Here is a 13,346-nt window from a genome sequence, read left to right as displayed (position 1 = left end):
AGATGGCCACTGATGAGGCGGCACAGATGGGCACTGATAAGGCAGCACAGATGGGCACTGATAAGGTGGCACAGATGTGCACTGAAGCGACACAGATGGGCACTGATTGGTACAGATGGGCACTGATGAGGTGGCACAGATGGGCACTGATGAGTTGGCACAGATGCGCACTGATTGCACAGATGTGCACTGATTGCAGATGGGCACAGATGGGCACTGATGGGCACAGACGGGCACTGATGATGCACTGATGGCACAAGTGGGCACTGATGTGCACAGGTGGGCACAGATGGCACTATATTGATGTCACTATGGGCAATGTTGGGCACTTTTTGGGCACACTTCGCTATTAGACTTTATAAAACTACTCACAGAAGCTCTCTCTCCTCACACGCTGTCTCTGTGTAAGGAGAGAGAGCCGGCAATGAGAGATGATCTCAATTGTTTACATTTCAGATCATCTCTCATTGGAGGCGGCGATCGCGTTGTGAACGGCCGCTTACGTGATTGGCCGTGTACAGCGATCTGTGATTGGCTGTGTCCAAGGGACACGGCCAACACAGATTTTCCCCGAGGCGGGCTCATGAGAGCGCGCTGGGAAAGCGGAAAGGGGACGACGTCAATAGACGTAGTCCCGGTATTTCAGATCCACGCTGTTGCCGTCATTTGGCAATGGCCCGGATCTGAAGCGGTTAAATAACATGTCTGGGGGGTCCTAATCCTTCCTGTGAAGGGGGATATCTCTGTCATGTACAGAAAGTGCTGCAGCAACGCCGACCTTTATGAAGGAAAAAAGTTTAAAATTGCTGCAAATTACATTTCCATGCAACTTCTATCCAAAAAAAAAACAGCACGCAGGCTTCTCTAAGGATCTGCTACAGCTCCTTGAAAAAGTATTCATACCCCTTGAAATCTCCCACATTTTTTAATGTCACAACCAAAAACGTAAATGTATTTTATTGGGATTTTATGTGATAGACCAACACAAAGTGGCACATAATTGTGAAGTGGAAGGAAAATGATAAATTATACAAATAAATATGTGAAAAGTGTGGGGGGGGTACATTTGTATGGCGCCCCCCGGAGTCAATACTTTGTAGAACCCCCTTTCTCTGCAATTACAGCTGCAAGTCTTTTTGGGGACTTCTCTACCAGCTTTGCACATCTAGAGAGGGACATTTCTGCACATTCTTCTTTGCAAAATATTTGTCAGATTGAATGGAGAGCGTCTGTGAACAGCAATTTTCAAGTCTTGTCACAGATTCTCAATGTGATTTAGGTCTGGACTGTGATTGGGCCATTCTAACACATGAATATGCTTTGATCTAAACCATTCCATTGTAGCTCTGGCTGGATGTTTCGGGTCGTTTCCTGCTGGAAGGTGAACCTCCGCCCCAGTTTCAAGTTTTTTGCAGACTCTTACAGGTTTTTGTAATGACACCCCGAGTATATAAGGGGTTAAAGTCGTTTAGGACATTCCCTTCCTGAACACCAAGGCAGCTACTGAACACTCCGATCAGCCGAACAAGAAACCCATATGAATAACTCTCCCCCCCAAATACGAGACAAGATGTTCTGTCTTGAGGGTCAACCAGGAATCAACTCATTTTTTTCACACACGGACACAACAGATAAAATAACTCAGAGACTCTTTCCCCCCCACCCTTGGAAAAGAGGACGGGTTAAACTGTCCAATGACAATGGACACACAGGTCAGGTGTGTTTAAACTTCTCATCAGTACACAGTCTTATCAGCAGGGGGCTGCTGGAGGAATCCCCCCTCCCTCCATAGAGATACACATCCTGTGATCCAAGGCAGACAAACACAATAGAACAGTGGAATACAGCCCCACCCCAAACTAGCACAACAAACGGTACACAACAGCATGAGACAACATGTTTAAAGAGACTCACTGCACATTGCCAACATGGTGGTATAAGGACGTGTTCAGGTCAAAGTCATCTGATACCATTTATGAGGTGGGAGGTTAGGCCCAGAATGAAGGTATTCTTCAAAAACATTCGAAATAAATGTATAATAATATCAACTTTTAATACTAATACAATTTATACAGGAAAATAAGAAAGGCTGCCAATGTTGAATCCTTTGTTCCATAAAAATGTATTTGTATGGTTTTCGGAGATGTGAGTCAAGGTGGGGTTTTTATGGGTTTTTTCGTACTCCAAACACAAACCTACACCACTGTTCAGTTCTCTGGCATACGGCTGGACGTGATATAAATAGATATCCCCACAACACTATTTATAATATGGCACATACGGGGTTCCCAGAGTTTTGTGTTTTGGGGGGACATGGACTTGAATCCAAAGTAACATTAGTTCAGGGTCCCCAGGCATACACCTCACAAAGAGTATTGTTTCCTTAAAATCCAGGGCCCATAGTCGAAAGGCAAGAGGCCTGCATTCAGTCCTCTCCAAAAGCCTCTGTCCCGGCTAGGTCTGTCAAATTTTTCTTCTAAGATTGCCCTCTATTTGGCTCCATCCATCTTCCCATCAACTCTGACCAGCTTCCCTGTCCCTCCTGAAGAAAAGCATCCCCACCACATGAAGCTGCCAGCACCATGTTTCACGGTGGGGATGGTGTGTTTAGGGTGATGTGCAGTGTTAGTTTTCTGCCACTGTCTTGGATATTCCACCATACTCTTGCACTATTTAGTGTCAGACAGGAGTGTGTAATGTACAGAATGCAGGGGGACAGGAGTGTGTAATGTACAGAATGCAGGGGACAGGAGTGTGTAATGTACAGAATGTAGAGGACAGGAGTGTGTAATCAACAGAATGCAGGGGACAGGAGTGTGTAATGTACAGAATGAAGGGGACAGGAGTGTGTAATGTACAGAATGAAGGGGACAGGAGTGTGTAATGTACAGAATGCAGGGGACAAGAGTGTGTAATCAACAGAATGCAGGGGACAGGAGTGTGAAATGTACAGAATGCAGGGGACAGGAGTGTGTAATGTACAGTATGCAGGGGACAGGAGTGAGTAATGTACAGAATGTAGGGTACAGGAGTGTGTAGTGTACAGAATGCAGGGGACAGGAGTGTGTAATGTACAGAATGCAGGGGACAGGAGTGTGTAATGCATAGAATGTAGAGAACAGGAGTGTGTAATGCACAGATGGCAGGGGATAGGAGTGTGTAATGCACAGAATGCAGGGGACAAGAGTGTGTAATGTACAGAATGCAGGGGACAGGTGTGTGTAATGTACAGAATGCAGGGGACAGGTGTGTGTAATGTACAGAATGCAGGGGACAGGAGTGTGTAATGTACAGAACGCAGGGGACAGGAGTGTGTAATGTACAGAATGCAGGGGACAGGAGTGTGTAATGTACAGAACGCAGGGGACAGGAGTGTGTAATGCACAGAATGCAGGGGACAGGAGTATGTAATGCACAGAATGAAGGGGACAGGAGTGTGTAATGTACCAAATTCAGGGGACAGGAGTGTGAAATGTACAGAACGCAGGGGACAAGAGTGTGTAATGCACAGAATGCAGGGGACAGGAGTGTGTAATGCACAGAATGAAGGGGACAGGAGTGTGTAATGTACCAAATTCAGGGGACAGGAGTGTGTAATGAACAGAACGCAGGGGACAAGAGTGTGTAATGCACAGAATGCAGGGGACAGGAGTGTGTAATGCACAGAATGAAGGGGACAGGAGTGTGTAATGTACCGAATGCAGGGGACAGGAGTGTGAAATGTACAGAACGCAGGGGACAGGAGTGTGTAATGCACAGAATGAAGGGGACAGGAGTGTGTAATGTACCGAATGCAGGGAACAGGAGTGTGAAATGTACAGAACGCAGGGGACAGGAGTGTGTAATGCACAGAATGCAGGGGACAGGAGTGTGTAATGCACAGAATGAAGGGGACAGGAGTGTGTAATGTACCGAATGCAGGGGACAGGAGTGTGAAATGTACAGAACGCAGGGGACAGGAGTGTGTAATGCACAGAACGCAGGGGACAGGAGTGTGTAATGTACAGAATGCAGGGGAAAGGAGTGTGTAATGTACAGAATGCAGGGGACAAGAGTGTGTAATGCACAGAATGCAGGGGACAGGAGTGTGTAATGCACAGAATGAAGGGGACAGGAGTGTGTAATGTACCGAATGCTGGGGACAGGAGTGTATAATGTACAGAATGCAGGGGACAGGAGTGTGAAATGTACAGAATGCAGGGGACAGTTTTATGGAAATGATTAAGAGCTCCAATCGAGCTCAAGGTTATCTGCTGCTGTCTCTAATTTGAAAAGTGTAGATATGCATGCATATAAAGTAAACACTCTGAGACACGCTCAGAATTGCTAACTCATTCCACTTCTGATTTATTCAAGGCGGTGTTAATGTTTTATACACACAAATACGTCATTGCTATGTTAGTCTAATAGGTACATCTCATTGGTTAAGATAGAAAAGAAGATGGATAATTTTCATAACGAGGTTTGGCTCTCTTTGTTCTTATCTCCAGTTCCGCGTTCTTCTGTGTGTGGGAGGTAGGGGGTACACGCCATTTTGAGAAAATATAGGAACAGAGCAAATCTGTATACTTATATAATGAGTAAGGAGAAAAATATGTATGCACATAAGAAAATAGACATTTTCAGATTACTATTATTATTATCTACATCACATTCCTTCACAATCCCCCCTAAAATGACTATTTTCTCTTTTCTGTCCCTAATACTAAAGGTCCTACTTTTTAGCCTGGCCCTTCTCCTCAGCAACTCTTTTAGGCTGTATATAGAATTGGGCAGCAACTGTTCACTTCCCTCCTCGATACAGCTGGAGAGGTGCAGTCAGGCGCTATCTATCCCTATAACCCTATAGGATTGTGAGATTATGGACAGGGAGTGACTGTAGAGGAGTGAAGGGTTTGTCATCTTCCATCATAAGGAGGTCCTCTTCTTCTTGGTGGAGAAATGTAGGTGTGCTATTGTCTACAGCCTTGCTCATTAACTTTTTACAAAAGATAGAATACAGCATACAATCAGGGCTAAAAGAACCAGGATTATTAATACCGTTACCCGTATCTGGGCGAGCACCTTCTGCCACCCACTCATCCAGCTAAAATATTGGTCCCATGGGTCTGTGATACCTGAGTTCTTCTTCAACTCTAGTGACAGATCTTCTAATTTCTTTATAGCTAAAGTAACCTTACCATTTGGGCCAGTATTATCAGGAATGTATGTACAACAGGTTCCCGGTTTTTCATATGATTTTACAAAACACCTCCTTTCCCCACTAGCACCATGTCTAAGGCCATCAGGTCCTGGAATGTCATGTAGGAAGTGGGGGCTAGCTGGTCAGCAATTCCCTGGAGGGCGTCTTTAGAGTAATTTACAAATCTCTGTTGGTTATAATATGTGTAGTGTCAGGTCACCTAGAGGCTGGGTGACAGATGCACACCGTTGGGATCAGGAGTGCACCGCAAGGTAGTAGACCCTACGGCTGACTGCTGCGGATTGTACCCTGGGAGGTTCAGGAATCAGGTCTACTGGATCACTGACACAGATCCCACTGGGAGCTAGAGCATAGATTCCCCAGGGCGCGGAGTCTAAGAGCCAGCGGGTGTTCACCAGAGCCTCTAGTGGTGAGGATGGACTGCGCTGCAGTCTGGCTCCAGGTCGCGGTCCCCAGGGTCTCACAGCTCACGCTCACGGTAGACTACAGGAGATGAGGAAGGAGGGAGCTGTCTGGAACATCAGGGTCACAGGCAAACAGGGATGGCCGGGAACAGGCCAAAGTCGGTAACAGAAATCAGATGTAGGAAACATAGCAAGTACACATAGAGGCTAACACACAGTGGTTGATCAGCACTGCTGGCTTGCAGTGCACAGGTTAATATAGGGTTCCCTGATATGGCCTGGGGTGGGGCCATGCTTAGAGGGGAGGTTACAAAAGCAGTCAGGTGAGGGTCAGCTGGTCTCTAGAGATGAACACATGGAGACAGGTATGCTGATCGACAAACTCTATTGCATAACCATGACATGTAGTTAATTCAATCTACATTCTTGCTGACAGTTGTTATGGGGATCAAAGACTCAAAACCAGCTTTTACCTGATCCCTGGCTTTAAACTCATCAGGGACCCCCTTTGTAACCCCTATGACATGTATGTATACATGAGGATCAAAGCTTCCGGAGAGAGCTGCTCGCTTCCTCCTCTGACTGTGTGCTGGGTCAGTGTATGTATCAGGGATATCTTTGGTTAGGATATGGGGGCTTTCTATTTTCATCTTTTTTGTCTAATGCACTCTGTGGTCGCCCATTCTGGCCCTGTGTTCCAACCCACTGGCCCCCACAGAAACCACAACTCTGTCCCCAGTAACTGTCTGTGTGGCATACATATATGTCCTTACCGTCAGGATATCACTGTACCAATGGCATCACCATGAAGGGTCAAACGGACAAGGTACTATGTCACAGTAATCTAAGGTAAAGGTGGTCACATGTGTACCTGAAGAGTTACACCAAAACGTAATTATGTTATCATTTTTGTGATGGCCACCTCCTGGGCCCCTCCCCCCTAGATCAAACAGAAAAAGGATATGCAGCACCCGAAAACACGCTCTCCTGCAGTGATAAGCGTGCATTCAGGTGTTCTTCCTGGCCAACTTGACTGAGGTGGCTGTGGTCAGCAAAACTTGGAATGGACCATCATAACTTGGCTCAAGGATCTCCAGACAGTAGTTGGTGTGTTCCTGTATCTAATTCAGGATCTGGAATGGAAGAAAACACCTGGACATGCATTCAGGTTAATTCTCGTGATAATGTGGTTACATAATTAGTCAACACATCAGACTGTAACTGTAACTGTTGTGGAAAGTAACAACCAAGTCTGGGAGCTGAACCAAACAAAATTTCATAAGGGGATAGGGCATGTTTCCCCTGGGGGTGTGTCTGACACTGAACAGGGCAATGGGCCAACTCATGTTAGTCTATTGGGCCATCTTTAACATCCTGTTTTTAGTGTCCCATTCATCCTTTCTACCTTCCCGCTACTTTGAGGGTGGTATGGGATGTGTAGTGCCAACTGAACCCCCAGTGCTGCCCAAATCTCTTTAGTAAGGGTTGTTGTTAGGGCTGGTCCCTGATCTCTCAATATCACCTCTGGGACCCCAAATCTACATACTATCTCACTCAGTAATTTCTTAGCTGTGGTCCTGGCAGTCATGACCACTTCCACTAGGGCGTATTCGAATCTGCCACTTCTTGGCACTTGAGAATGATCAATTTGCATCCTCTGGAATGGGGTATAGGGCTTTTGCCAGGTGCTTCTTCTGTGCATTCTGGGTTACATTTGGTGCAGATAATGCATGATCTGCAGAAGCTGTCGGTCAGTGGAGTAACTCTTGGTGCAACACTTGTTGATAAGAGAGTTCATAAAAGTCTTTGTCAAGTGGGCAGCTCCATGTGCCCATTGCACCACGGCTGGGTACATACTCCTGAGTAGACAAGGCTTCTTGTTGCACTCGAATAGTCCATTTCTGAGAGTTGCTCCTTTTCTCCATTTCCAGCTTTCCTTCTTATCCGGACTTGTTGTTTCCTGTAGTTCTTTTAGATAAACTCTGTCCACTGGGAAAGTCTGTAAGGTAAGCACGGGGTGGTTTTCTTCTACCACCCTGCTGTCCACTTCCCGCGGACCACCAGCTGTCTGTTTAGCAGCTGTATTGGCTCGATGATTGTCTTAAGCTTCCTTTGAGTTCATTTTGTCGTGTGCTTTTACTCAGAATAGTCACTTGGGTTGTGAGAAGCAAGGCATCAATCAAGTTTTCACAGGTGTTCCTGCAGCCATCAGGAATCCTCTGTTCTAGATAACACCATAATCATGGGCAATGTTGAAAGCATATCTTGAGTCCATATAAATGTTGGCTCTTTTTCCCTCTGCCCATTTACGTGCTGTAGTAAGTGCTTATAGCTCTGCCTCCTGTGTAGACATCACCGGTGTTAAGGCTTCAGCTTGTAGAACAGTGTTTTCAGTGGTGACCGCGTGTCCTGTGCGGTCACGGGGGTAACAAGTCAAGACTCTACTCCTCCTCCTCCTTTCCCCCCTCGAGAAGTGGAAGAAGGGTGGTAGGGTTCAGTGTTGGACAACTTAATAGAGTAATGCTGTCCAGTAGGAGGGAACACAGGAGTCTCAAGTGTCTGGTAGTGGACAAGTGTTTCGGCTGGATCTTGGTTGAATATGGCAACAACGTCATGGGGAACAAGCAGAACGAGGCAGTGTCCGAGGACCAAGTTCAAAGTTTTGTCAAGCAAGTCTTGTGTAGCAAATCCAGCTCGCAGACACAATAGGCCTCCTCTTGCTACCGCATCCAGCCGACAGGAATAATATCCTATGGGGCGTAGGCTGATGCCGTGTGATTGGGTGAGTACACCTGCAGCATGTCCCAGACGTTCGGATACAAAGAGCTTGAGCGTTTTGTCGTAGGCTGGGAGCCCTAGCGCCGGGGGTGGCGCACTCAAGGGTTTCAAACTTTAGATATTTCTTCAGGAGACATCTGGAAGGGTCTGATTGCAGAGCATCAGTAGGAAGGCTTCTGGAATCCATGCTCTGCACTAGGAAATTAGTCCAAGGAAAATGACAGGTGTTGAGCACCACTGCAATTTGGGCTTTGAGGCTCTGCAGCCCTGGTTGGCAAGATAGCACAACAGGCTTTCTGAGGTGACTTCAACAGGGGGTAAGTCAGCTGCACAAAAGAGAAGGTCATCAACATGTTGGAAGAGAATCACTTCCGGGTGTTCCTTTTGTCATGTGTTAAGGATGATAGCCATAGCTTTTGCAAACTGGCTTGGAAAGTTCTGTGCCCCTTGTGGCACAACTGTTTAGGTATGTTGCCGTTTCTTTCCGTGGATGAATGCGAAAAGGTACCAGCAGAAGGGGTGAGGGTGGACACTGAAGAAAACGTTTGTAAGATCCACCTCTGTGAGGTATTTTGCAGTCAAAGGCATCCACAGTAGGTACCTGGTTCTCTTTTTAGGATTCTCTTCTTGGGGTTATTGTGGTTTCCGGGGCAATGAAGCGCCCTCTTTTAGCTTGACTGAAACTGGTGGCACCTTTAAGTTACCGTTGTCTCCCGGTCCTGTGGACCATAGGCACGCAGGGATTCTGTCAAGTACTTCCTGCAGTATTGAACTTGAAGTTTTTTTTTTTTTTTTTCTTCATTAAGTGTCATCAGGAGAGGCAGAGAACACAAAGCAGATGAGTCTTCTAAAGATAGGGGAGTATGTAACTTCACCCCCCTTCAGGCGTGTCCTGATTGAGGCCTGTAGTCTGGACAACACATCAGCTCCTAGTAGATTCAAGGGACATGTAGAGGACACCACAAATCTGGCAAACAAATCAGGAAGTGGACTGGAGCGGGGCACCCCATCCATTCCTACGCAGGAAACATCAATAGTGGAAAGGAAAGAATTATTAGGCAGATTCACCACCCTCAACACACTTTTGGCTGCACCCCTGTCCATCTCTGGGACATCTTGGGGCTCTGCATTCTTTTTTGAAGTGACCCCGTTTCCCACAGTTGTAACAGGTGATCCTTTCCCTGGTATTGGGCAGTGGTGGTGGACTAGTGTAGGCGGGATCTTCGTCATGGGTTACCATGAGGGGCGTTGGTTTTTTACCTTTTTGATTTTCTATACCTCTGGTCACCAACAATAAATCAGACATTTTCATTGAATGGTATTCAGGGCGGGCCACCATCAGGCCTTTTCTGATATCCTCTCTGAGCCCTGAAACAAAAGCAGTTGATAACATGTGTGTGTGTGCCTTTATGAGTCTAGCATGATACTTCTTCACAGACTCCCCTTTATCTTGGGTAATATCTTGGATTGTGGTCTTCTGATCCGTCAACTTCTCCTTTGCCCAGTCGTGGAGTTGTGCACAGAACTCCACGCCTGAGGTGTAGGAAGTGGCACTTGTCAGCCAGGCATCATTGAAGGCCATCTGCATGACTGGCCAAAAGACATATCCTGCTTTGATTTGGCATAGGCTGATCAAGTCTCTCCAGGCAGCTGAGTAAGTTTCTTGTATCTGCACTATCCTGTGGTAGAAGGGAATTGGCTGCTTCTCTGGGTCAGGCAGACTTGTCACTAAGGCCGCTGCTTGTGATAGAGTAAAAGCGACATACATCACTGGTGCCCCTTCTGGTAACCGAGACTGTTGTTGGGGCAGGGGCTGACAAGAGGCACTGTTCTTTACGGTTGCCAGCATGTGTTTGAGATCCTCTCGGAACTGAGAGTCTGGAGCCGGATTGGGGGTTAAATCAGTGGGTGGCCTTGCTGCCTGCTGTCGGGCTTCCCACTCAGATGCTTCTTCATCATTAACATATCCAGCCTGGGAATGTGATGCTCCCGTATTGGGGAAGACAGGTGTGTGGTATGAACCATCTTGGTTTAAAACAGGGAGGGCTGGGTACAGGCTGTTTAAGCTTACTGGGTGTACCAAGATGGCCGCCGGCAGGAAGTGCACTGGACTGGGTAGAAAGTGAAGGCATGGGTGCACTAAGATGGCCGCCGGGCTGAGTTGTCACAGTGGGTTGTGCTTGGGTGGTGAGAAAGGAGTGGTTGTTAGACGGAGGGCAGTGCTGTCCCTCCCCTCCTTTGTTTAAAGTTCCAACATATCATCAGTTTTGTGATAAACATACATAATACAATCGCCATCTTGCTTAACTTCCTTTATCCAATTTTCTTTATCACACAGGATTTTTCTCCCTGTTTCTTCTGCAACATAACTTTCGTCACTTCTTTCAACTTTGTTAACTATTTCAACATCTTCTTCTCTCCTTCTTTACAATATCACTTTCTGTTTCTCGGCTAACGGCTTGAGAGGGGAATACATACAACCAAGGAGTTAATATTTTTCTCAGCGTTCTTATCAGCAAATTCCTTCGGTGGGAGGGGAAGTGAGGAGCTACAGCCCGCGACCCAACAGATCCTTCGGGTAGCCTCCTTCCCCCTCTCGTGTATATCAAACAATAAACCACAAATACAATCACGACAGGACATTACACCTGCCACTCTCTGAACCGTAAAGCCTCAGCAGGCTAAGATAAACGCAAGGGCAGACCACCCTGCAAAAATAAACCCGTTTATAGACGTTTTTCTACAGCTCTACACCAAGAGGCCGACAACTCTTCTTGGGGTGAGTCCTCTGTAACGCTTTCAGACTGCAAAGCCAGCAGCTGAGATAACCCTCAAAGGTTCCTTGAACCTAGAGTACACCTGTCTATAAACGACTGCTACAAAAAAACTATCTCACTCCAGAGGCCAACAGCTCGTCTGGAGATGAGACCATACATTCACGCATGTAGCACTTTTAGACTGCTGAGTTTCGTAACCCAAAGAATGACAGACAGTGAACAAAAAATACAGTCAGCAGAAACCCATTGGCAGGTTCGTTAAACAACCTCAGGCGAGGAAATACCTGCCTCTAAGACAGTCTCAGCATACCGACAGAATCCAGCCGTCAACCGAAAGATAAGAGAGTCGTACAGTGGTAAAAATATCAATCAACTCACCGGTACTGTTAGGGCTGCGCAAACCCCACTCTGTTATCTTTCAATTAACGTCCGAATGCTTGTCGCGGTATAACTTCGACCGTAGCCTGAGGTCCCGGGTTTCGGCACCAACTTTTATGGAAATGATTAAGAGCTCCAATCGAGCTCAAGGTTATCTGCTGCTGTCTCTAATTTGAAAAGTGTAGATATGCATGCATATAAAGTAAACACTCTGAGACACGCTCAGAATTGCTAACTCATTCCACTTCTGATTTATTCAAGGCGGTGTTAATGTTTTATACACACAAATACGTCATTGCTATGTTAGTCTAATAGGTACATCTCATTGGTTAAGATAGAAAAGAAGATGGATAATTTTCATAACGAGGTTTGGCTCTCTTTGTTCTTATCTCCAGTTCCGCGTTCTTCTGTGTGTGGGAGGTAGGGGGTACACGCCATTTTGAGAAAATATAGGAACAGAGCAAATCTGTATACTTATATAATGAGTAAGGAGAAAAATATGTATGCACATAAGAAAATAGACATTTTCAGATTACTATTATTATTATCTACATCACATTCCTTCACAACAGGAGTGTGTAATGTACAGAATGCAGGGGACAGGAGTGTGTAATGTACAGAATGCAGGGGACAGGAGTGAGTAATGTACAGAATGTAGGAGACAGGAGTGTGTAGTGTACAGAATGCAGGGGACAGGAGTGAGTAATGTACAGAATGCAGGGGACAGGAGTGTGTAATGTACAGAATGCAAGGGACAGGAGTGTGTAATGCACATAATGCAGGGGACAGGAGTGTGTAATGCACAGAATGCAGGGGACAGGAGTGTGTAATGCATAGAATGTAGAGAACAGGAGTGTGTAATGTACAGAATGTAGAGGACAGGAATGTGTAATATACAGAATGCAGGGGACAGGTGTGTGTAATGCACAGAATGCAGGGGACAGGAGTTGTAATGCATAGAATGTAGAGGACAGGAGTGTGTAATGCACAGATGGCAGGGGATAGGAGTGTGTAATGCACAGAATGCAGGGGACAGGAGTGTGTAATGTACAGAATATAGGGGACAGGAGTGTGTAATGTACAGAATGTAGGGGACAGGTGTGTGTAATGCACAGAATGCAGGGGACAGGAGTGTGTAATGTACAGAATGCAGGGGACAGGATTGTGTAATGTACAGAATGCAGGGGACAGGAGTGTGTAATGCACAGAATGTAGGGGACAGGAGTGTGTAATGTACAGAATGCAGGGGACAGGAGTGTGTAATGTACAGAATGTAGGGGACAGGAGTGTGTAATGTACAGAATGCAGGGGACAGGAGTGTGTAATGTACAGAATGTAGAGGACAGGAGTGTGTAATGCACAGATGGCAGGGGATAGGAGTGTGTAATGCACAGAATGCAGGGGACAGGAGTGTGTAAAGTACAGAATGCAAGGGACAGGAGTGTGTAATGTACAGAATGCAGGGGACAGTAGTGTGTAATGTACAGAATGCAGGGGACAGGAGTGTGTAATGGTAGTGGAAAAATCGAATGGTTAACGCTGCACTTGAAAATAAAATAATTATGAAAAGTGAAAAATTGTGTATGTATGAAGCTGCCAGCACCGAAAGTCCTAAATACAAAATTCAAATCAGTGTAAAACGTGGGGTGGGTGCGGTGCTGAATATGTAAATCCAAAAATGAAAGAAAAAAAATTGAATAAAATAACAATCAGTAGTGGTGAAAAGTGTAAGTAGAAAACTAAAGCAAAGTCCCTAAACCTCAAAACAGGGAAAATGACAAAAGCGATCCAGTAAACCAAGTGAAA

At 46.0% G+C, this 13,346-nt stretch overlaps 1 protein-coding gene across 1 annotated transcript in view; it reads left to right on the top strand.

Annotated features, from left to right (window-relative positions):
• Window positions 1-13,346, top strand: part of LOC141106848 (uncharacterized) — a 141,917-nt gene that overhangs the window by 78,856 nt on the left and 49,715 nt on the right. The window lies entirely within an intron of this gene.

This window comes from Aquarana catesbeiana, linkage group LG08 (genome assembly GCF_042186555.1).
Source record: "Aquarana catesbeiana isolate 2022-GZ linkage group LG08, ASM4218655v1, whole genome shotgun sequence".
Lineage (NCBI taxonomy): Eukaryota > Metazoa > Chordata > Amphibia > Anura > Ranidae > Aquarana > Aquarana catesbeiana.
Note: the sequence above shows the minus strand (reverse complement) of the source record. Positions and strands in the feature narration are given on the sequence as shown.